The sequence below is a fragment of the Lathamus discolor genome, chromosome 2, assembly GCF_037157495.1.
Source record: "Lathamus discolor isolate bLatDis1 chromosome 2, bLatDis1.hap1, whole genome shotgun sequence".
NCBI classification, from domain to species: Eukaryota; Metazoa; Chordata; class Aves; order Psittaciformes; family Psittacidae; genus Lathamus; species Lathamus discolor.
The window spans coordinates 7263888-7288263 of NC_088885.1; the positions used below are offsets into that span (position 1 = coordinate 7263888).

At 40.7% G+C, this 24376-nt stretch overlaps 1 long non-coding RNA gene across 3 annotated transcripts in view; it reads right to left on the reverse strand.

Moving 5' to 3' along the window:
* LOC136009107 (uncharacterized) overlaps window positions 1-15496 on the reverse strand; it is a 58530-nt gene extending 43034 nt beyond the window's left edge. For all 3 annotated transcript variants that reach the window (XR_010610334.1, XR_010610333.1, XR_010610332.1), the window contains exons 1-2: window positions 15410-15496; window positions 6129-6275 (exon numbers count right to left, since the gene is read on the reverse strand). This is a non-coding gene — a long non-coding RNA (uncharacterized LOC136009107). The remainder of the gene's footprint in view (window positions 1-6128; window positions 6276-15409) is intronic.
* Between the last annotated feature and the right edge of the window lie 8880 nt (window positions 15497-24376).

A 24376-nucleotide genomic window follows, 5' to 3' on the forward strand; every position in this document is an offset into this window, starting at 1 on the left:
CAGGCCTTATGCATTCACACCAAGCTGATGTTAAAGAACTCTTAAGTCCACTGCATGTGATCTCCTCATTTTCAAAACAGCTATTGGGAGGTAGGACCTCCAACTGCCAAGTGAGCATATCTGTCTTCAGAGCTGCAGTCAGCTTTGGCCAGAAGTCATTCCTCTGGCCCAATTGGAATGTACGTGGCTCATGAATGTACTCTATAGATTCCTATAAGCTGACTCAGCTCACTTTGTCCTAATGCCAGGGATCTCACTGCAGCTTATGGCTATTCACATTCACTGAGCATCTGCCTCCACATGGAGAACCAAAAGCTTGTAGATGTTTGTGTCTAAAGGCATCATCTCTGACTATTAGAACACCAGTGGAAAAGGTCCACTTTACTGCAAATTGCCCATGAGCCCTTCCTTTGGCAATAAAAGAAAAACTGCTCCACTCATGCCAACTTCTACAGAGCAACAAACAGTTCAGGAGAAGTAACAAACACCACCCCCCCTGCTGCCCCACATTTGTGTATGAAAATCTGCTTTTGGAACTATTCACGTTTCTTTTCCTACAAGCTTCAGTTCTGGAGGGGAGAGGAGGAAAAGGAGTGACAGTCTTCTTAGAACAATGCACTGAGATGTGTTTGGGTCCAATAGCCAGAGACTAGTAATACAGCTAAGAGGCAGGCTCACCGGTGTGCACATGCATGTGAGAGGAGCAAACACATACCCTATGCTCTACAATGGTAAATAATAAAGCATGTATCTGGATATCTCATAATGAAAGTAATCATTAAACTTATGTAGCATTTGATGGAGAACAGAAAAAAACCCCTCTTTATGGTCTTGATGCAGCTAGGTAATTGCCCAGGCTCTTCACTGCAGGTAAAGTTTGTGGATTGTCACTCAACTGCCTTTTAAGGTTAGCATTTTCAGTGCTAGAAGGCAATACTCGGTGATTACAGGGCACCTTTCTGAACTGAAAATGAGTATGTGTGGTTTCAAGTCAAGATAACTACTTTTTGGTGCACATTTACAACAGATGACCTGTGAGCCAGCTAAACATCAAGGGTTCAGAAAAGTAGAAGAAAATATGAGAACTAACCTTTCTTTTTCTGTACGTGGCTACTGCAGGTGCATTTACGCGTGAAGTCTGAATACACTGGTCATGCAGCCAAGACATGAGCGTAAACATACAGATTTCATAACAAACGGCAAAATTAACTAACAAAAACAATAATTGTGTTTGAGGTGTGATTACCAGACTATCAGTTCTATCAAGTCACATTAAGTTGTCTATAAGGCAATTCTGATCAATACACTCTGTGTTCTCAGTTAAAAGGTGAGTGTGAGAAGTGTTGGAGAGCTGAGTTCACTGATCAAAATCTGCTTGGAAACCAGTACATCAACATGATATACAATTGATCCACAGTTCAATAGGATGCTCATTTAATTTCAACCAGGCCAATGAATGGCTTTCATTCTTATCTAAATAAGCAAGGTGCTTAGGAAGTGTAACAGCCTATTTGACTCCTGCGATCAATGAACCATGTATCACCTGGACTGAACTCCCCCTTGCCCAAAATGATGGAAGGAGCTCTGCTGAAAGAGCGCTGAGGTGGCTACTAATGAAAGCTGAAGATCTACAGAAATAGATCCAGTTTTGTCTTTGCCTCTTAGTAATTGTCTCTGTGGCAATAAACCACCCTTTTCATTATTATTATTATTTTTTAGTGGGAGAAAGGAGGAGATTTAGTTACAGTTGCTGAAACTGCTCTGAGCATCTACTGTTATTACTGTAACAAGGATGCTTTTGTACTGTGGCACCTTGTCATTTCCCTCATACAATCTGAGTCAATTTGGGCAGGTGCAACTCCGTTAAATACAGTCAACTTATGTAATAGAAACATTTATGTACCTATACATTATATAATTCTTTCATTCTACTTTGAATTAGAGTTGAGAAAATCTCCAGTGAGAAGCTAACTGCAGTATCTTGTTTTTATACTTCACTGCTTTGTACTGTACTGCCAGAAAGCTATTTTTAGACCTGCTCTGCAATTGCACAGTTGTTGCTTATATCTCGTCTAAAGGAAGTCAGGTTGCCCTACTGAGACTTCGCCCTTCTCTCAAGGGTAAACTGAAATCCATTAAACTTGAATATATGCTGTAAACCCTGCACATTAGTGGCTGTGATGGAAATATTATGTAGTTATTTATAACAAGTTATCCATTTGAGGAAGTGAAATAGATAGGCATATCTGAAAATTATTGCCTCTTCGTTCTCCTCTTAAAGTCATTGCCTTTGTGCCTAAAGCTTGGAATTTTCTTTTGCTGGCACCATGACAAAGCAAGCAAATGTATGTCCACAGAACAGACCAGTGCTGCCTACAGCCCCTCACCAAGTAACTTGCGAAAGGTAGCACACACTTTCAACCAGATCCTATACTGCTCCAAAGAAATCCACACGTATTTCTGATTACAGTGGATGTTCCTCAAATGCAGCTGCTCATGTTACTGGGGATAAGCAAACAGCAGAGTCAGGGAAAAATGTTAATCTACCTATAATATAGCTAGATAGGCATATACCTATAATGACAGAGATTAGCATCTATGCACACACACATGCACGCACACACACAAAGTTATTGTAAAACTGACTATAGATACAGTGCAGGTGTCTTGTCCTGACTTGGCTTTTATAAATTACTCAGATTCAGGTAAATATTATTTAACCATCATCTTTCACAGTTCATGCCAAAACAGGGAGCGGCAGATTGAGGAAACAGGAAAGGAGGAAACAGAAAATCTCAATAAGGGATTCCTTGGAGACCTTCTATAACCTATAAGCCATGCTGTAAGATACCAGTGCCCCTGAACTAAAAGAACAGACTACTTAATACTAGTTCTTCTAGTATTAAGTAATCTTCTTCTCCAGTCTTCTTGTAATCTTGTTCTCTGAATCTATGTTATGCATCCAAACGTACTCAAAGTTTAAGGGCAAGTGTTATATCCTAAAGCAACACCCAGTGACTTACAAAGAGGACCAGTAGCTGTGGTTTTCCCTGCTATTTTTTGAAGGGATCCTGTACAGTCCTCACATTAAATGCATCTTGATGAAATTATACACACACTGGATGCAGGAACTGACCTTGTCAGTCTCTCAGATAAGCCCTTCTACCTTCATCAACCTACAAAAACGTTCTTTATCACTTACGGAGAGAAGCAAAGACATGCACTAACAGCTAGTTGATCTTACAAGACTTGATGGGCTCTGCAGTCAGCTGTCTTATAAAGTGGTAAGAAAAACAGCCATAGTAAAATCCTTAACAGTAAGAGCTAAATTTGTCAGACTGAAAATGTAGCTTTAAATATTCTAGCTCAAAATTCTGACCAAGATTATGACTACTCTGAAAAAAACCAGAATACAGACAGCAGCCATATCTAGGTTTCTCAGTTGTGAAGCTGAACCTCAAGGCTTCTGCTTCGTGCGTTACTATAAAAGAAGGCAGGCGTCATGAGTGAAAAACAGAGTATTGAAAAAAGGATGTGTGCATATGTGTGTGTGAAAATATATCGCCTTTCTTCTTGCAATCACTAACTGCTGATCTCCGTTCTACTTGAACCAATCTGTGCATTATCTGCATCATAGTCTCATACATTTGGGGAAAAAAAACCCAGATGTCAACAATAAGGGAAAGTTACATAGAGAGTAATGGGAGGGTATTGCTAAGTATGAGAAAAACATGAAAACAAAGCCTGGCACGGCACTTGACTGATACGTGGGCAGATTCTCCTACCTTGTCTCCTGGCTTACCATGAATGTTTTGTGAGTTTGACACTGCAAGTGAGCCTGTTGCTCTTCTAGCAGTGAGAAGAAAAGGCAAGTAGGTGGTTTTTATTCAGGTAATTGAGGGAACAAATCAAAGGTACCCTTGAGAACAGACCCATCTAAAAATAATTGCATTAAACATAAGTAATCCTGAGCTAGAATGACATGTTCAGGGTATAGAATTATTTTTCTAAGGCTACATTGAGCTTCTAGGCTCAAAGAAGCCACATGGGAAAATCAAATTGATGCTTTGTGGAATTTAAAGCAGTTGTGATTTTACTAACATGTTCTGGCAGACAAAAGCATGAACTGTATATATAAATGCCCAGGATATGTTTTGCTTCAAGTTCAAAGCCCAAGCTGTCACATTTCCATGGCCATTTGCAGTGCCTGAAAACAGAGTTCATGTGCAAAGAAAGCTTGAGACAGACACCTTGAAACAAGACAGACAGGTAAGCAGGGACCAAGAGCTGTTTCAGAGATGCAAAACCAAAATATGCCAAGACACTGAAAAAGTTTGTGTCAGCTTCTTATCCTGCTCTACAAAACATCCTGAACTCAAACAAGCTCGTGTGCATGAACTGAAGAGAAACTTTCCCCTCTCCAAAAAGCATCTCACCCACCTTAAGCCCAAGAGCAGTAAAACTGATAATACTTTTGCTCCTCTGGCTATTTACCTTCTTTCTATTTAAACATACGCTACAGACAGGACTGTGATACCCATGATTAGTAACACCATCCCACCATCTTCCTCTCCAGTCTTGCTTTCCACACTGAATTCTTTTCAAAGCTTTCTTTGATGCAAGGAGATATTTGTTTCAGTGTGACTCCCCCAGTTCCCCAGGCTTGCCACGTGTCACTGCTCAACACATCCCTCAAAGTATTCTGTAGCTTCTAGGTGCTGTGTACTGGCACCTTATCTGTTGTTGCCATAACTGCATTCCTGATACTAGACATACAGTGCCCCCTTTGCTTGGCACCATCTCTAATTGAGTAAAGGGCTGGAGAAAAGGCCTGCACTGTGGTCACCTGCAGCTCCCAGCTTGCCCCTCATGAAGCAGCCGTATTTGTGCTGCTTTCTGATGGGATAGCTCCCACTCCCCCAGGCAACTATTCACTGCAGCAGCAGCACTAGATTTGCTTGACAGGGAGCAGACACAAAAAGAAGATCATCTCCTTTTCCACATGACCTACCCCTATCTTGCTCTCGCTGCTGTGCTCACAGAGCTGAGCATGTTCACTATGCCATCAATGTATTAAGAAAAAGCACAAGGGCCTAAAATACCAGACTGCAACAAACCAGCATAATAAAATGGTATAACCATCTCATGAGACCAAAGGAGTTCTTAAGAATACATAGGATGAATAAGCACTATCACATTCTTCTCTATCAGCTTTGGTACTTTGTATTCTTTTGCTCACAGTTCTAGTGTGATGATATCTGGATGAGGCATAAAATAATCCCCATAACCTGCAGAAAATCTAAACATTTCAGAAGAATCCTTATCCCAAACCAGGGAGGGGCAGGGAGGGGAGAAAACAGAGTGTAAAGAAGTTCACAGTGCAGAAATCCTTTCTTATATGTCCAAAGCAAATTAAATCCCTTTCTTTTGTTTCAGTAACTCGTAATATTCTACTTCACTAAGAACTGCTTTCTATTTGAGTTACTTTAAGTGTGAGATCAAAAATACCCCTATTTTCTACCACAGAACTGGAGTTTCTCAGTTTGCCATGTCAAGCAGTTTTACAAAACCAAAATGCTTGTCCTGTGTTAAATTATTTATGCTTTCTGTGCTGGCACTTGGTGAAGCCCATTCTGCAGAACCAGACTTCCTCCACACCCTACAGAATAGCTTAAGGCAGCCACCTCAGCACTGACAACTCCAGGATGGAACCAAACATTTCACAGCTAGTTTGAAGGGCAAGCGTTAGAGATGGTGGAGACACAAAAGCTCTACTGTAGCCCCCAAATGACCACAAATAACCACAACAGGCACTTAACATATTAAGCTTCATCTTCTTTATATATAAATACAAAATCAATGCTATGATTTTGTGCAAAGGAATGTCACTTTGATCTTCTAGTCTTTGACATCTGTACAGCGCTTTCTGAATATTTAATTGTGTTAATTTCTCTCCTGAGCAGAATATACACTAAAATCCAGCAATGGACAAAGCACTTTGGGGGGGGGGGGGGGGGCGGGGAAGGCAAGCAAACAAAAGCCCCTACATCCTAAGCAATCTTTGGAGTCAGAGGCCAGATAAAGCACTAAAAAGACAGATACATATTCTCTGCAGTTTCTTCCCCCACCTGTTTTTGGTTTTAGTGGTTTCTGCTTGTTTGTTCTTCCTCTTCCTCACTCCTTATAGAAATCTCAGGTCAACTTCCTTTTGCAAAGCTCCCAGCCAAGGTTTTTCAGAACTTTGGGCTGACACCACAGGTTCTTCTTAATTGCCACTAGGAAAAGAAAAGAAGTGATTTGCAGGCCATATTTTTAATTACTAGCTTAGCTCTTTTTAAATGTCATCTATTATTTAAAGCTCTCTTTTTGACTCCTGCTGTATGTGAGCTGCATTTGAGGCCTGTCAGGAATAAAACTTGTCATTTGGAAGACAGCCACTGTCAGCTTTGAGAAAGGTAACCAGTACTTTACCTCTTTCTGTGAGAAAAGACAATACCCAGGAATCTAGGAGGCTAAACCAACTGTACTCTTATCGTGGCTGATATTGTGGCAGCTCTCTCCCACGTGAGACAATGCTACACCATTAACACGGAAGCGTGCTGACGAAACCAGCACCAAGATATCACCACAAGCACTCCAAACAGGTGGGCACTTGCAAATCCAAATGACTGTTTCAGGAACTAAATACAGAGATAAAGTATTAATTCACGTGTTCATTCTCCAGAAAGACACACTTGTGTAATTTAAGAGGCACCAGGGTTTACAGAAGAAGGAATGGGAACTGGGACTTCTGTAATGGACTAATAGTCATGGCAAAGTGTTTTGGTGCAGTGACGCTGCTTTGATAAAACATATACTCCCAGCTTTCTCTGCCATATGATCCAAATGCATTTGACCCAGAATTTCAGCAAAACTAATCCTGCAGTGGAGGATGCCCTTTACTTTGCAAAGTCTTTATCCTATGCTTGAAAGAAATAAAAGGGCAAACAATTCCTACAGTGAATAGCATTAGAAGTATTCCTCTCCTAAGTAACCCAATAGAATTCTATATGTAAGCCACTTAACATTTTATAGAAATAGGTGCCTGCTGTCACAGGGAACAAAATCCCTGTAGTACCTAAGGGTTGGAAAGTACCCCCTTTGGTTTTGTTACTTTCAGTAACAGCTGGTATTCTGGCAACAACTACAACCAGTCTCTCTTTTGTTTCTTTGTAAAATGAAGCTTTACACTGTAGGACTTCTTTGTTTGCTGTTCTAAAGAGAAAGTAAGGAGGAAAACTATGTCAGACCTCATGGCATTTGAGGAGGATCATGTGAGACTATACTGTTACTGGTTCGTAGTTGGAATGGCAGCAAACAAGGAATTCTATCACCACCTTTTCTTTCTTTGTCAAAAGCATTACCAAAATGGATGACAGGGGCTGTTCTCATCACATTCTCATCAACACACCCTATTATAAGACACCATGAGTTTTTCAATTTCTTAATATTTTATAGGAAGACACATAGAAACAAGCAAAAAGACTTCATATTGACTGTTTATGTTAGATCACAGCTTTCAGGCATGACTTCCAACGTATATTAAACTCCTCATGATTACCACACATTCCTGGGGTCAGTATGTTTATACTAGCTATACTTATTCTTGAACCTTTCCGCTGTAAAAAAAGAACAAAACTGAAATGGCTTAAAATCTACACAGAGGAGGGGATCACCTAACTTGAGCCCACATGTACTGAGTGCTGTTTAGTTTAGGTTCTGAGTAGAAACAGAGTATCTTTGAATGCATAAGGACAGAATCATATTACTGAGCTAGGTATACGATAGCAGGCGCCTGTATAAATTGCTATGACAGTGTGCCAAGGAAGATGTGACACCTACCTCATGTAGATCAGGAGGGAGAGGAAACTAATAATATTTTTCTTATCTAATATTTTTTTCATAGCTGATTTCGAGGGCATGTTTACAGGGAAATGAAGGCTTAGAAAAATCATATTGGCAAGGCGAGAACCAAAATGGATATTGTCTGACTAGCAAGACTGTCACATATATCAAGTTCCAGATTAGTAACAGGCAGACACTTGAAAGGCTGGACACAGATCTCCTCTTCTGCATTTAGGAACTGATTCCAATTTGCCTAAGCAAATGGGGGAGAAAAAGAAATCAGTGCTCTGTGATTCAGTTATATAAGCATTTTACATCAGAATCTCAACATAGTTTACTCACTGTTTTTACTATCTGCACTGGAGATAAGGACTGGGCCTTTGAAAATGAGGTTGATCACAATGCAAATCAGTGATTTTGGATACCCTTGTTTTCAATTGGCTCCTTGATCCCAAAACCTTGGCGTATGATCTTTAGAAGCATTATACTGAGTTCTGTCACTTCAATAATGTCTAACTCTGTCATGGGGTCTCTTCACTTTGAAAAAAACACAATTTGCATAAACTCTAAGCACCTAAATGCAGCACTGGCCTATGGAAACTAGATTCAAGCTTGCATGAGTACCATACCTTCAGAAAAGACCAGCGGTACAGCTAATATCTCTTAACCATCAAGCTAACATAAGAAGGGTGTGCAAGAAGGTATGTGAATAACAACCTCAGCATAGCTACATGTTGCAGAAGCAGCAGTATAGACCTAATTAAACACCTAATTCACCTCCTGAACCCCAGTTTAAAATATATTTCCATAAATCATCCTGCCTTTGTACTTAAAAGACACTAACCAGTTATTCCCAATGATGTTTGAGCAGACAGACACTTTTTTTAGCCACTGGTAAGCGTGAAACCTTGGTAGTTTGTGAGTGGAAGTGAAACATGCCATCCCCTCTCTCAGCAGCCACAGTCTTGCATCTCTCCTACCCCAGGCAGAGAGAAGGTGCCCAGTGCAGTGCGACTTTCTCATGAAAGCAGCTGAATTTGATTGCAGCCAATTCCGTAAGGAGAGAGTAGTTGCTCTGCTTGGGAGGGGGGGCATAATTTCACAAGAGCTGTGAGAAAGCATCCCCAAATCAGTTCCTGACTGGATAGGACCACACTGACACTAATTACTTCAGTCCAGAATATGACACTTGTTTCAGAATTCCTCTGTACCTCTTTAAGGTACAAGGCATTACAGTTCTTCATAGCCCCCAGAGTTTCTGCCTCAACTATGACAATTCTCAGTTTATTGTGAGATTCAGTACTTGTTAAAAACACATTGGCCGGAACATGAAAAGTTTAGTGAAATTGAGTCTCAAAGGGAATCGCGTGTTTCATCTGAGACCTTCATAAGTGATCTGAAAATCAAGGTAAGCTGCTCTTTTCTGTATTACCCCTCCCACTCACACACACCACTCACACATCAGTTATCCCACAGATAATTTGACGACATTATTATTCCTTTGTTAACTTAAGCAAAGTGGGTCTAAACAGAGATGTAAATAAATAGCGAATAAATTTAGTTATAGCAAGTAAGTTTAGTTTTCTTTGGTATATCTGGAGTTAAGGTTGCATTGCTAACAACTTTTGATCCCATCTGAATAAACACATTTGCCTTCCAAGCCATTAGCAAGATAATTCACTGAATTCTGTGAATTTCAAGGGTCCCAGCAAATGCTTAAAGCTCTCCACATAAAGGAACTGAATAAATTCTCACCTGAATATGGATAGCTATAATCAAGAAGTTCCAAGTCACATTTTGGTCTCCCTCTTTATAATGGTAAAGAGAATGAGACTTCCAAAATATTCAAAAGCAGAAGAATGAACATGAAGAAATCTGGGAATTACATGGTAATAAATACAAAATCTTTCAGATGAAGCAGCTTTCAGAACTCTGAAGGAACCTGCAGAGGAGGTCACTTGAAGCAACAGTGACAGTGGTGCTGGTTATCAGGCAACATGCAGACAGATCTTGGTCAGTCTGATTATACATCATCCTGCACTCTCTTCACCCCAAAGTGTTTTAAGCCATCTGTTATGAAAGGGCAGAATTGGTCAGGAATAAAGACAGAGCTACTGCATTGTCTTCTGTCAAATTCTCTGCCTGGCAGTCTACACAGACTTGACAACAGGAAGGCAGCCAAATAAACAGTAAGACTGTTACATTACATCCCACTCTATCTCATGTATTTCTTTTGTTCAGCCACTGTCCAGTCTCACAATTAGATTTTAACACCTCAAGTCTGACTGATTCTGCTGCCCCTGGAGCTCAGACCCTTGGAAATCATTTAAACTTTCATGTCTTCCACTGCCAGTAATGGACTATGGGACATTATTACAAATGCAGCCATAATCTTAATGTTTTATGGCTCTAGATATTAAATGCAGTCCAACAGGTGACTTCAGATTCGACTGCATCCATAGGTCAGCAAGAAGGCAAAGCTATTTCTTAAAATAAATAGGTTATTCAGGCCAAGTGAGGTTGTCCCAGAACCCTCCTGGCATGCAGCTAACTAAATACTCCAGTTTCAAACCAGTACCATTTCTGAGTAGCTCTAGTTTAACATAATACACAGTAGTGACCGAGGAGATGTTTCTACCCAAATTGCCAGACTTAAGCAACAAAAGTCTGTGACTGCTTTGAAAAGCAGGGATCCCTGGATGCTGTTTGAGAACAGCATATTCGACTTGGGTATGTCTGTGAGCTACTCATGCACTCACAGAAGATGAGCTTAACATCCTCCCCAAAGAGTACAGCTTACCAATCAGCCACAGGAGAAAGGACAAAAGCAGTGCTATAGTGTATGTCATCACCAATTTACTGTTACTGCTAAAGCCACTATCCATAGGTCCTGATATGGGTTGTCTGAGATTTTCTCATTAGTCATTTCCTTTTTCTGTTTTGCTAGACATTTCTGACATTGACATTTGCTATTCACAAGTTGTCTTTGTCTAGGAGCTGGGGACAAACCTTTTCAACACAGACTGTGAAACAGAGAAATAGAGGAAATGAGTTAGAAATTGAAAGGACAGCTTTGGTAATGGCTTTTTGTTCATCTAGTCAACTGTGCTATAGTACAGCTGAATGAACTGTTTCCAGTGTACTTCAGAAAAATGTGAAGGAGCAATGAGCATGTATTTCTTTTCTCCTTTTAGTACAGCATATAGAATCATAGAATCACAGAATAGTCTGGGTTGGAAAGGACCTTAAGATCATCCAGCTCCAACCCTCCTGCCATGGGCAGGGACAATTCGCACTAAACCATCTCACCCAAGGCTCTGTCCAACCTGGACTTGAACACTGCCAGGGATGGAGCATTCACAACTTCCTTGGGCAACCGATTCCAGTGCCTCACCACCCTTAAAGGAAAGAACTTCTTCCTTATATCCAATCTAAACTTCCCCTGTTGAAGTTTGAACCCATTACCCCTCATCCTATCACTACAGTACCTAAGGAAGAGTCCCTCTCCAGGCCCCCTTCAGGTACTGGAAGGCTGCTATGAGGTCTCCACGCAGCCTTCTCTTCTCCAGGCTGAGCAGCCCCAACTTCCTCAGCCTGTTTTCATACGGGAGGTGCTCCAGTCCCCTGATCGTCCTCGTGGCCTCCTCTGGACTTGTTCCAGCAGTTCCATGTCCTTTTTATGTTGAGAACACCAGAACCGCACACAATACTCCAGGTGAGGTCTCACAAGAGCAGAGTAGAGGGGCAGGATCACCTCCTTCGACCTGCTGGTCACGCTCCTTTTGATGCAGCCCAGGATACGGTTGGCTTTCTGGGCTGCGAGCGCACACTGCAGCCGGCTCATGTTCATTTTCTCATCGACCAGCACCCTCAAGTCCTTCTCTGCAGGGCCGCTCTGAATCTCTTCTCTGCCCAACCTGTAGCTGTGCCTGGGATTGCCCTGACCCAGGTGTAGGACCTTGCACTTGGCACAGTTAAATTTCATAAGGTTGGCATTTGCCCACCTCACAAGCGTGTCATGATGTCTTTAATGCTGTTTCAACTTGCACAAATAAAATTGCCACCAAATGATCCTTATAGTATAAGTTGTTATTGTCTATGAAATTTGAAAGTAGTAGTATATAAAAAACAACCCTTACCACTTAAGCTCCCAGGGAACCACTGGTAACCTCAGAGAAAACTATCAGCTTGACTAACTCGCATCATGTCCTGCTCAACTGACTTTTTACACTACCTGTTCAACTGGATCAATATAGCATAAAACTACTTGTGTGAATGTGTTGTAAACTGCTTTCCAAATACAGCTCTTGGTGTCTGATACTGATGTTTAGGGGAATGTAGAAGGTATCCGACATGAGGGACTTAGCTTTGAATACAAAGAACTCACTAAATAAAAACCTGATTTAGAACTGTATCTCAGTATTCAGGGATTTCAAGACATCCTGACTCCTGGATTTGCTTCAGTGCAATTTACAAACCAGTTAAAAGTAGCAATATTTGTTTTCCCTACACAAACTTTCTTATTAGGGAAAATAATATGTATTTGCATACAGATGTATATAGAGAAATCATACTGCACATATCTGTTTGATAATTAATAAATGTAACTGTAAAAATATTCTTCAAAGAAAGGGGAAAGGAAATAGTAAACACAAGATGTATTAAATTTTAACAAGGACTATTATCCATATGAGCTAGGAAGCTCCTGGAAATCCTGGAAAATCTATAGACAAAAGTCATTCTAGACAGGTGTAATGGCCATGACCAATGTTAGGTTATGTGATTATGGATCTTGATGATGCGGTTAAAACATTTCCTACAACAGATGAAAACATGAAGCAAACTGTAATGAAGAGAACACAAAAGAGAGAATGGGAGACAATCTCAGATTTCGTTTTTAGCAAGAGTACTAAGCTTAGGCTGATACCTCAAACAGCCCCTGTGCTCATGTGCAGGAGTTATGAAACCACTCACGCTGAAATGGTATGAGATGGCACAGTAAAAGCAGTAATAAACAATGGGACCCACATTTATATGTTACACTGAGAAGAAAGAGCATATGCAAGGCTGCTGCCCATACCTTGATAGAGGCAATTTATTCCAGTTTAAAATTTAGCTGCTGTTAGGAAACAAACAGCTCACCACTGCATTCCTCCCTCTGTGCTCCTGTTGGTGTGTGTCTTGCTTCAGATATTGTGAGGAGGAAATGTGCAGCCTTGGGGAAGCTCTCTAACTCTTCCTAGTTGCTTGAGCTTCCACTGACAGCGACAAAAGCTGGTGCTTTGCTTCTTATTACTATCTCATACCCGATCAGCCATGAATTTCACATTTACCGAATTAAATCTACTGCTTACAACACTGTGACTTCACTGCGTGAAGGCAGAGACAATGTCCTATTTATAAAAATACACACACTATTTGTAGTTCTGTTTGGCCCAAGGTGCTGAATGCTGTTCTGACTACCTTGAAGAAATTACAACTGAAACTATTTCTATAAAGGAATTATCATTTTATATAAATTATATAAAACGTGAGCTCGGACTTCTGGCGTCAAGAAAGGTATTCAAACACAGAACTCTGCATTCAGCCAAGAGCACAAAACAGCACAGTTGGCACAAACCAAAAACAAATCCAAAAGCAAAAGGCCTTCCTTTGTCTACAAAAAAATTGATGTGAAATTCTACTAACATTAATTTTTAGGGTTTTTCTTCTTTTCTTTTGTTCCCATCCCTTGAGATATGGGGGCAATGTAAGTTTTGATAGGTAAGTAATAGCTACCTGCTGTAGATTTATAATGTTCTTGGAAAAATACCTTACCTTCATTCAATGGGCAGGGAAATGGAAGCACAGAATGACAAAGCAAGCTGGTAGCTCACCCAGCAGAACAGTAACAGGAACAGAAGTCAGCATCCCTGAACCACAGCTCCAAATCCTAGCATCCAGGACACGCTATTTCTCATAATTCATAGTGACACACAAAAATGCATTTTTGCCTTCAGAAAAACATTTGTATTGTTTCTACTGCTATCCCTTGTTGAACCTTTTCCACAGTGATGCTCCTAATGCACCAATATAGTTTTCTGTTACACTGTAGAGCTGCATCCCAGATAAACACGCTAGGGGAAGTCTAATTATGAGTATATTGGAACCTGCTCATTTAATTTAGTTTTAATGTTCTCTGAATGCAAACTTTTATAGTGAGTGAATACTGTAACTGATCCACTGTGAACAAACTGCTTGAATTAATTTCACTCCTGCCACAAAGCCTTGTCTTGAGACTTCAGGCCCCAGCATTAAGGGCAAGTAAAAAAGGACTTAAGAAAACAGTAATGAGCAGATCGATAACGTGTATTACAATAGATATCAATGTTTACATGCATGCAAAATGATTACAAGGTGACAAATTCTGATACGACTGAAGCCTGCCCAGTTGCAAGGTGACACGGAACCTGCTTGGATTCTCTATTATCTCTTCTCTGAGTAAAACAGACTTGGATGGGGTGACTACCGTGAAGATTGAGTGACCTCTTCCTTGTACAAAGCAAGACACTCTGGAGCTGTAATCAAAGGATCTAATCAAAGTATAAATCAATCACTTCTTCAAGTATTTCCACTGTACCAGACCTACAGAATCATGAGATTGCCTACTGGCCTCCCAGCTTTTATAATTTGTAAGAAATTGTCCTCAAAACAGAGGCCTATTCCACCCTATAAATCCAAAGGCAAGGGTGCACCATTCCCATGCTGATAAAGGGACATTCTGTTCCCCTGTCCCAAAGAACCCAGAAATACAAAATGAAATAACTTCATCACCAAGTGACCTTTCCAGCTCCTCCTGTAAATTGCATCCATCTTGACAGCTATGAATACTGAACCACAGTCAGCCCATACCTCCTCCTCCCAAAGTTATTTTTTTCTGTCCCTCAGGAAAGCTATTGTTCACAACAGTATTCCACATGGAATACAGTTAACATAATATAATATAACACATGTAGCCATTGTTACTGGAAGACGTTTTGCCCTAAGAAGTCAGAAAAACTGTTTAAGGTTTCCTGGCTATCTATTGCTGGAGTTTTGCTATAACTGTACAGAGATATCATTTGTTGCCTGACATTACTACTTCAGTACGGTGCCTTAGCTAGCTTTGTCCTGCTGTTTTCTTTTTTGCTTTTCCACTTATGTAAAGCTTTGTGTGCAGTAAGACAGGACTACTGGATTTTGTTTTCAAGATAGTCTTCTCCTCCTCCCAAGAGAAACACCTTCTATACCAAGTAAAGCTGCTGCAGCAGCCTGTGACTTGATTTAATGAATCTCATGTCTGACGTATACACAAAGTCCAGTCCATTAAAACTGAGCTTTGTGAGCTAAGCCTTATGTTTCAGAATTGACTTTAATGCTTTTTAAAGACATCACCGGAAGGTAAGAAGACAAAAAACCTCCAAAAACCCAAAAAAACCCACACACCAAACAACCACCCCAAAACCTAGAAAAGAAAGAAAAAGAACCAGCGCTTCTGAGACCTGACCTGGGTTTGAAATTAAAGCTCTTCAGAGACCTCCCATTTTAGCTCTGTGAGACTTCCCATGGTGGAGCTTTAGATTAAAGCTTTTAATGAAGCTCAACCACAGAACACAACTAAATACCAGCCTTTTATCACTGTTTCGCTGAATTACAATTAATTTCAGCTGATAGAAAAACAGCAAAGAACATTGGATAAACAGTAGCAGCTGTAAGAGGCCAATGTAATTTCAGCACTAATTTGCACAGCATGGAAGTTCCCCACACACGCATTTGTCAGTCCCAGCTCTCTAATAGGTGTGAGCTCCCTGGCTTCTCTTTTCAGCAGCCCTGGGTGCTGGGAGGTGGCAAAGCTATCTGAGTTTCTAATGTCTGCTACATTAACAGTACTGGTTTCCATCTCCATTACTAAATCTTTAAGACAGAGTCAGAAGCAAACATGAAAGTTACTTTTCTTTTTATTCTACCACTTGTGCGTTTTCACTAGTGTGGTTATCTGATGTTTCTTCAACCAAGCATCAGCTCTGGGGGGGACAATTTCACTTGAAACAAATCTAACCTAGAAAATTCCTTTAGTCTCATCTTGAAACTTCGCAAATAACTTCGTAACAAGTGAACAAATAACACCCCCTTGCCACTCAATTCTGGAACAATAAAATAAAATTAAAAAGCCTGTTTGAATCATAAGAAAGAATAGGCTGTGTTTTACTTGTTGAAAAACTGAAAAGATGGGGTAGGTAAGTAATATGCAGTTACCCAGTGGCCTGGAAAATTGGCAAGCTGTTCCAAGACTGGACCGGGTCTAGCTGGTATTGAGTTAACTGTCTTCATAGCAACCCCTGTGGTGCTGTGGTTTGGATCTGTGACTGAACAGTTTTGGTAATACACAAGTATTTTGACTATTGCTAAAAAGCACTTGCACAGCAGCAATGGGTTCTTCTTTGCCATTCTGCACCCCCATCCCTTCACTGAGAGTAAGCTGGGGGGTGGAAAAGTGTTGGGAGGGGACACCGGGACAGCTGACCCAAATTTGCCAAAGGGATGTTCCACACAAGATAACACCACAGTTAGCATTAAAATGGGGGTAGAGGAAGAAAGGTGTAGGGTTCCTTGGCTTACAATGTGATCATTACTTAGAGACTGGTGAAGCATCAGTCTGCTTGTGGGAGATGGCGAATGACTGATTTGCTTTGGTTAGCTGGGGGCTTTTTAGGGGCTCTCTGTGTGTTCTTTGTCTTTTTCCTACATGTGTTAAACTAACTGGATCTCGAACCATGAGTTTCGTGTCAGGGTTTCTGTTCTCTCCTGTCCCGCTTGGTTGGGGTGGGAGGGGGAGCAGTAAGTGGCTGTGTGCATGTTCCGCTGCTGGCTGGCGTAAAGCCATCACAAAAAGGAAGGGAGAAGAGTCAAGGCAAAATTATTCCTCTGGTAGCAGCAGTCACTTTCAGACAAAAGGGGACAAGTTCAGAGCGATACAGATGAAATCCTGTACATGCACAACAGAAGCATGTCAAATGAAAGTCATTGCACAAGGAGAATTCGGTTTGTCTTGAATTACCTTTAAATGGGGGGGGGACGACGACAAATCCCAAACTGAAGTATCAAAATGTCCCATTATGACATATTTCTGAGAAAACCTTCCTTACCTTTCCTGAAATATCTCTTGTTTTTCCAAATCAGTCTACCGTACCATATGGGAATGACTGAAAGTCCAAATCCAAGCAAAATCTTGACTAAGGCTCTGGCCTGAGGGGGAAGCAGCATTCCCGGGCTCTGGTCTGAAGTGTAAGAAGCTCTCCCGGGCTGTGGTCTGAAGGGAAGAAGCTCTCCTGGGCTCTGGTCTGAGGGGGGAAGCTTTTGTGGGCTTTTGTCAGGCCCCTGGCTGGCTGGCTGTACCTGCCACAGCTACTTCCAGCCCTTTAAAATACTTCTTTAAACATTTATTAACATTTTTTTGTTTTACAAATTCCTATTTTATTTGATTTTTTTTTTTTACTTATATTGGTTGATTTTCCAGCTTTACTGTATTATATCCCAGTCAGTATCTGCCTAACGGGCCTCCCTGTCACTTTACAATGAAATAAACCTTAGGGCAGTGTCTCGTTCTTCATAGAGGCAGAATCTCAATGATAAGGAGCCATTTAACTTAGGAAGTAAGATTAAGCCTAGCTCCACTAACATCAGTGCGGCAAAACTATCAGTGATCTTTATTCCAGTCCACACAGATTCCCAGTTCAAACTCACACTAGCTCATCTTTAGGATGTACTCATCTCCAGCATGCTCACTGGGGCCTCAGCCTGGTTGGTCGTATGCTCTTTCCATTCAAGACTTCCTACGGTTCTGTTACATTAGTTTTGCTTTCTTCTCCCTCTCAATTCAAAATCCTAAATACTCAATAGCGGCAGCTTTGCTTGCTGATACTGCAACCTTTCATAGGCAACTTCTATGCCTTTTCCTAAGAGGTCTTGGAGCTGCCATGATGTTCAACCCAGTCATCTTATCCTCATCGTTCATGGGGTTTAACCTTACCAACAGTATTTCTGTTCCCTTAAATTCTGCTGTTATGTGAGAATTAACATCTCCAAAAGTGATTCAGAGCTTTACATCTTATTGAACCCCTCCTGTACAGGAAATACCAGAGTGAAAAGAGTTTCATACTCCACTGCACAAAATTAAAGAGGAACTGATGGGTATAGCGGGAAAGATTAATTGCTCGGTTGTGAATGGAAATATTATATACAGTGATACCACACTCATGGCCACGTACCAAAGCACATCTTCATATTAATCTTGTAAATAACATTCAAAATTAATTAGAAATTCAAGCACTATCATTCCTTCTGAAACACAAATGGTTTATTTCAGCTGTAACCAGAAAGATAATAACCAGCACAAGCATCTGAAGGGAAATCATGTTCCAAGACGGCAGTGCTCAGAAGCCCCAGTGCCTTTACACTGCTGAAGCAGAGCAAAATTCTTTCACGTGTCAGCCTGGATGGAAGCCATTCCTGGAAAGATGTGCATCTCAGACTGGTACGGCGTGAATGGCTCGCCTGGAACATGACTCGTGTTTGGGGTAAGGTTCTGGCAAGTAAAAAGTCTTTGTTCCCTGCCCTTTGCCAAAACCTGTGGTTGACACTCAGCTGTTTCTGCCTGTACCCTACACTTCATACCCTGAAGTTTTGGGGAACCTGTTCCTAAGGTTAAGCCTTCAAAATCTAATGAGGAAAAAGGAACACTTTTCACATCCTAGCTCCCATTCTTTGGCTTTAACCTTCTGCCCATCCACACACCACTTTCATCTGCTTAATACATGTAGGTCAGGCACTAATTTGGGCTACACATAGCCTAAGATTAACCATTTTCATGAGTGTGTGACTACTGCAGAATTGCCACAGCCAGCTACTGACTTCAGCGCTCTGTAGTGGTTTGGAGCAGCTCAAGGTCCACTCTCGGTTGTATTTGACAAGCAACACACCCAGTGCCATGATTTTTAGACCACAGTGCAGGAATTGCTGGAAAACAGTTTTAAATATACTTCACTTATGATGAACTTCATAAGATTACAGTTTTTAGCACCTGTCAGAATTCCAGCTCCCTGAGTACAGGGAAAATGAACGGGATAGGAAATTACACGAGAAAAGGTTTACTTGTGGGTATATTTGTATTTCCAGTGATAAAGAAAAAACTGTAGTAACAGCTTCATTACTGGATTTTGTCATTGCTGCCTTGACCAGAATTTCAAGTTATTAGAGGCTGGGGATAGGGAAATAACTGTGAGGAGTAAATACAAAGATGAGGGGTTGTTTCCCTCTTATCTCCCCAGAATTCTACATTCTTGGGAACCGGTATCTAATGTGTGGCTCCCATCTCTCTTCCTCTTGTACTTTTATGTATTAATTTCTTGATAGATATGTTTCTGAAGGCTTTAGCCATTTAAGATGAAAGAATATTCCAGTATCTGAAGGGGGCCTATGAGGATGCTGAAGAGGGACTCTTCATTAGGGACTGTAGTGACAGGACAAGGGGTAATGGGTTAAAACTTAAACAGGGGAAGTTTAGATTGGATATAAGGAAGAAGTTCTTTACTGTAAGGGTGGTGAGGCACTGGAATGGGTTGCCCAGGTAGGCTGTGAATGCTCCATCCCTGGCAGCGTTCAAGGCCAAGTTGGACAGAGCCTTGGGTGAGATGGTTTAGTGTGAGGTGTCCCTGCCCATGGCAGGGAGATTGAGACTGGATGATCTTAAGCTCCTTTCCAACCCTAACTATTATATGATTCTAAAACAGAATAGCATATTGTTTCCCATATGAAATGAAGCATAACAATTAACAGTATTAATTGGGGTTTTTTTAATAGTATGTAAGACAATCAATTTTGAAGCTTACCTCTCAGCAGAACAGACAATTCAATCTCTGTGAAATTTCACTTCAAACATGTTTCTGGGGTGACAAAAGACAGAACCTGGTATATCCAGGTGACTTATCTGCTTCCACATTTACCTTTTGAATGCTGCAGTGCAGCCACAGTGGAGGAATTTTTCCTTATGTGTGAATATAAGTGTTGATATCGCCTGTCAAAACACACCACAGAAGTACTGACTTACATTAATATGGGCACAGTTTAAAGCAGGTAGCAAATGCCATTTTGTTATTATTCCCTATTACCACCTTCAATGGCCCCATTCAGTACTTCCAAGCACAGGGCTCTTCCAAACAACGTGAAGCACACTGGTTTATGAGCAGCAGGTCCTGACAGCAGCAAGGACCTCTCTCAGCCATATCTTGGTCCTGTGACAATCAGAACTCTATGATCCCACAGGTGGTTCAGCAAGTAGAGTCTGCAAAAACCTTCCCAGCGAGGGAACCTACAGCCCTTGTTCATCTCAGAAGAGACTGGGAGCACTGAGCTTTTTGTTCAGCGGCTCCTTGGTCACTCAAAAGTCCTCTATTTCAAGATGCTTGCTAACCACTTCAAATGGAAGAATAGTTCTTTAGTAGAAAGCCTCCTGAAACAGGGTCTTACTTCACACTAATGGCTGTGTAGGCCCTGATGCAATACTGAAACCTGTGGGGAGGGCTCTTACTAGAAGCAACAGTACAAATATTGGCAGAAGAAAGTGTGATACCAGAATATTTTCATACAAAATAATGGTGACTTATTCACAGTATTTCTCAAGACAAAAATACCATTCTATATGCACTAGCACATGCAGTCTTCTTAAAGAAGTTGTTAGAAATCAAATTAAATTGTTCCTACTCCCCGGTACATTTGCTGCAATAGGAGTGATCCAATTTTTCTGGGGTTTAAAATAATGTACTGGTTTTGGCTGGGATAAAGCTAATTTTCTTTGCAGTAGTTAGTATGGTGCTATGTTTGGGATCTGTGACCAAGCCAGTGCTGAGTGCATGCTACTGCTGAGCTCTGCTTACACAGCATCAAGGCCTTTTCTGTTTCTCATGCTGCCCCTCCATCATCTAGGCTGGGGATGGGCAAAAAGCTGGGAGGAGACACAGCTAGGATGTTGACCCAGATTGACTAAAGAGGTATTCCATGCCATAAGATGTCATGGGCAGGAATAAAAGCTGGAGGAAAGAAGGATGAAGGGGTGACATTTGGAAGCATGGTGTTTGACTTCTCAAGTAGGCATTGAGCCTGATGCAGCCCTGCTCTCCTGGCGACGGATGAACACCAGCCTGCTGGTGGAAAGTAGTGAATGGATTTCTTATTTTGCTTGGCTTGCATGCACAGATTTGCTTTAGCTATTAAACTGTCTTTGTCTAAACCCATGAGGCTTTTCACTTTTACCATTCCAGTTCTCTCTTTCATCCCACTGTGGTGGGACTGAGTGAGTGGCTGTTGGGCTGAGCTGCCTACTGGAGTTAACCCACAACAAATAACGATTGTTCTACATGTATGAGACACACATCACCCCCAAAAGTTGAAGAATTTAACTAAACACTTCTGGTTTTCTTACCCTCCACTGACTTCTTGGTTCCACACACCCACAGAATTTAACTATACACTTTAAAAATGTGGAAATCAGGCCTCAGCTGTTGTACTTTCAATTTCTCAAGCTATGGGCACAGGTAACATAACCTCCTTTAATCTGGTCACTCTTCTTATACATCAAAGTATCAGATCACGCATTTTTGCCACATCGGTTCAGCGCAAGTTCATGTTGAGTTGCTAGTCTCTATGCCCGTTACAAAGAATTGTCCAGGGTAACATCTCCTGTTCTTCATGTATAAATATACTCTTTTGCCTATGACTACACCACATTTGGATGCAAACTTTAATCCATTTGAATACAAATTTTCTATAATATGCATGCTCATTTTTTGTCTGCCCGTAAAGCAGCCAAACACAAAACCTTTGAAAAGCCAACCTGGATAACAATTTTAAACAAAGCTTACATATTTCAAGGAAAGTATTTAGCACATCTGCTTTTTATAAACCACTTTTCACTAATGTCAGCTAAACTCCTTTTGGCTTTTATATGCATACCGTATCAGCTTGTCTGGTGTTCTGCTTGGCTAAAAGCCCTGTAGAGAATCCGATCCATTTTCTAAAATCAGACAAGCCCTGCTTATTAATTCCTTGGACAAAGAGTATCAGAAGTAGGGGAGGAAGGCTTCTAAAACCAGTAACAGCTTCCGCTCATGTCTAGACATAACTGCAACACAATGAGAGATGGGTAAGAAGGTCAAGCATTTATGTAGTTCTTGGACGGAGCTGTCAAAGGTTTCTGCAGGTAAAACTAATATCAGAAGGTGGGAATATGAAAATGAAATTTCAGAAACAGTTACCTGAACTTTATCATGTGAGAAATCCTAACCTCTCCTTCTATAATAGCATACCTGCCTGTAACTTACTCTGGTAATAAATCCAATGCTATTCTAATTGTTTCACTGGATGGCAAAGATGGCTCAAAGTACACCTATTACCCATCCTTTCAGCTACGTTTTCATTTGACACAGACATTAAAACCCCTTGATCAGCACCTTGGTCATATGTCTCACTGTGTGGTTCTATAGAAATTAAACCAGCACTACCCAGAGGGTGACAATACATGGCTGCAAAGAAACACAGGAACAGGGAAAATGTGCAACTATCTGAATTAGCCTTGCCTCCAAGCAAAGCATTCCCTGTAATGGACACCAATGAGCCCAATGGGAATTAATGAAAGTCTTTTTCCCTCAACTGAATCCAGAGTCAACTTTAATTAGAATTCATAGCCCACAGCATCAGTGTTACCATCACTGCAAAATCAATTACAAAAAATGGCACAAGTTACTCAAACTGAGATTCAAAGTCTGCCATAATTTCAAGAAGGCGACTGTAATTACAGTGTATTACTACAGCCCGTGAGATTAAATTACACATTTAAAGCTGGTGGAGGTTTCTAGATTGAAAAGAGATGCTAGATGCTAAGAAAGCAACTTTGGCTGTAGTCTCAGGTAAGAAGAGTAACCATAAAGTGGTTATCATATCGTATATATATTCATTTGTTGGTAAGAACCAAGACAAAGTTTAGAGTAAGTTCTCTGTGAAAAAGCTTTCCCTTTGATCAAATCTACATTGCCTTTATAACAGTAATTCCTTAAAAATACAGAAGAAGCCTCCTTGGAAAAGGCAATACTGGGAAACTTCTGGCTAAGTAAAGTCATTGACATTACAAGTTATTTTCACAAGTTTATTAGCTTCAGGCTATAGAAAGTAGAATATGTTAGCTATTTATTCAGTACCACAGGATGAAAAAGCACAAATTCAGGAAAGTTTATTAGGGTAGAAAATAAAGCCAACCATTTTCAGAAGGAGCCTGACATGATTGTCCCAGTTTAGGATATCAAGCATACCAAGCGAACCTCTGTAAACCCTACCCTTCAGTCAATTCCTTCTGCATACAGAATCGCACACTGAGGACCACCTGGATGCCAATTTTTTTAATCTGGAGGGGTTTTTTTACTACTTTGATGACTTTATCAGCATCTAATTGAAACTTCTGGGGTTTTTTGGTTTTGTTTTAGAAGAGCCACACATCTTGTTTCTGAAACTGAAGGAGCAAATGTTTCCATTCAAAAACAATGAGGGGTCAATGTGAGGGAAATAAAGATCCATCACCTAATTCTGTAGGAAGTTAAATAATCCAGTAGGAAGTAAAAGGCTTTGCCTTCTTTCTTCCAAAAAGCAGGTAACAAATGCCTTCAGTCAAAGCAACTCCAATGGGATTTATTGCTTCTTGGGGTTTTTGGTTTTTTATATTTGATTGTGTTTCGTTTGGTTGGTTGGTTTGGGGGGTGTTATTTATTTACTTATTTTCCTCATTTTCTTGTTAAGAGTTAAAGCAGGTTGTGGTTTTAAGAACCAGAAATACAGCACAAATTCTTCATTGCTGTGGTGGTGATAAAATGGTGTTTTATGTAGTCTTAGAGGTATTAAGTATAAAATGAAATTCGATTTTATACGTATTATATTTTAGTGTATTAGGAAACACACTAGCAATCTCCCATTGATACATGTGTCATTTTACAGAGAGCACAGAAGCATAGAATGGTTTGGGTTGAAAAGAACCTTAAGATCATCCAATTCCATCCCCCAGTCTAGTGGGATGCCTCACACTAGACCAGGTTGCTGAAGGCTCTGTCCAAGCTGGCCTTGAACATTGCCAGGGATGAAGCATTTACCACTTCTCTGGGTAACCCCACCACCAGTAAAGAGCTTTTTCCTTAAATCTAACCTGAAAAGATATTTTATAATGATAAATTATTACATTTTGATCTATATGTTGATTTATGATAGGTAAGAGTTTACTGAAAACACGCTTATGTTGAACTATGCATTCCCTGGAATTCCTGTTTGATCAGCCAGTGGCTTTGTCATCTCTAAGTCTCAGCAAGAATGCAGAGCAGGTTTATCAAGCAACTATTTAATCCCTGGCATTTCTCTGAAAAAGATGAAGCAGAAAACTCAA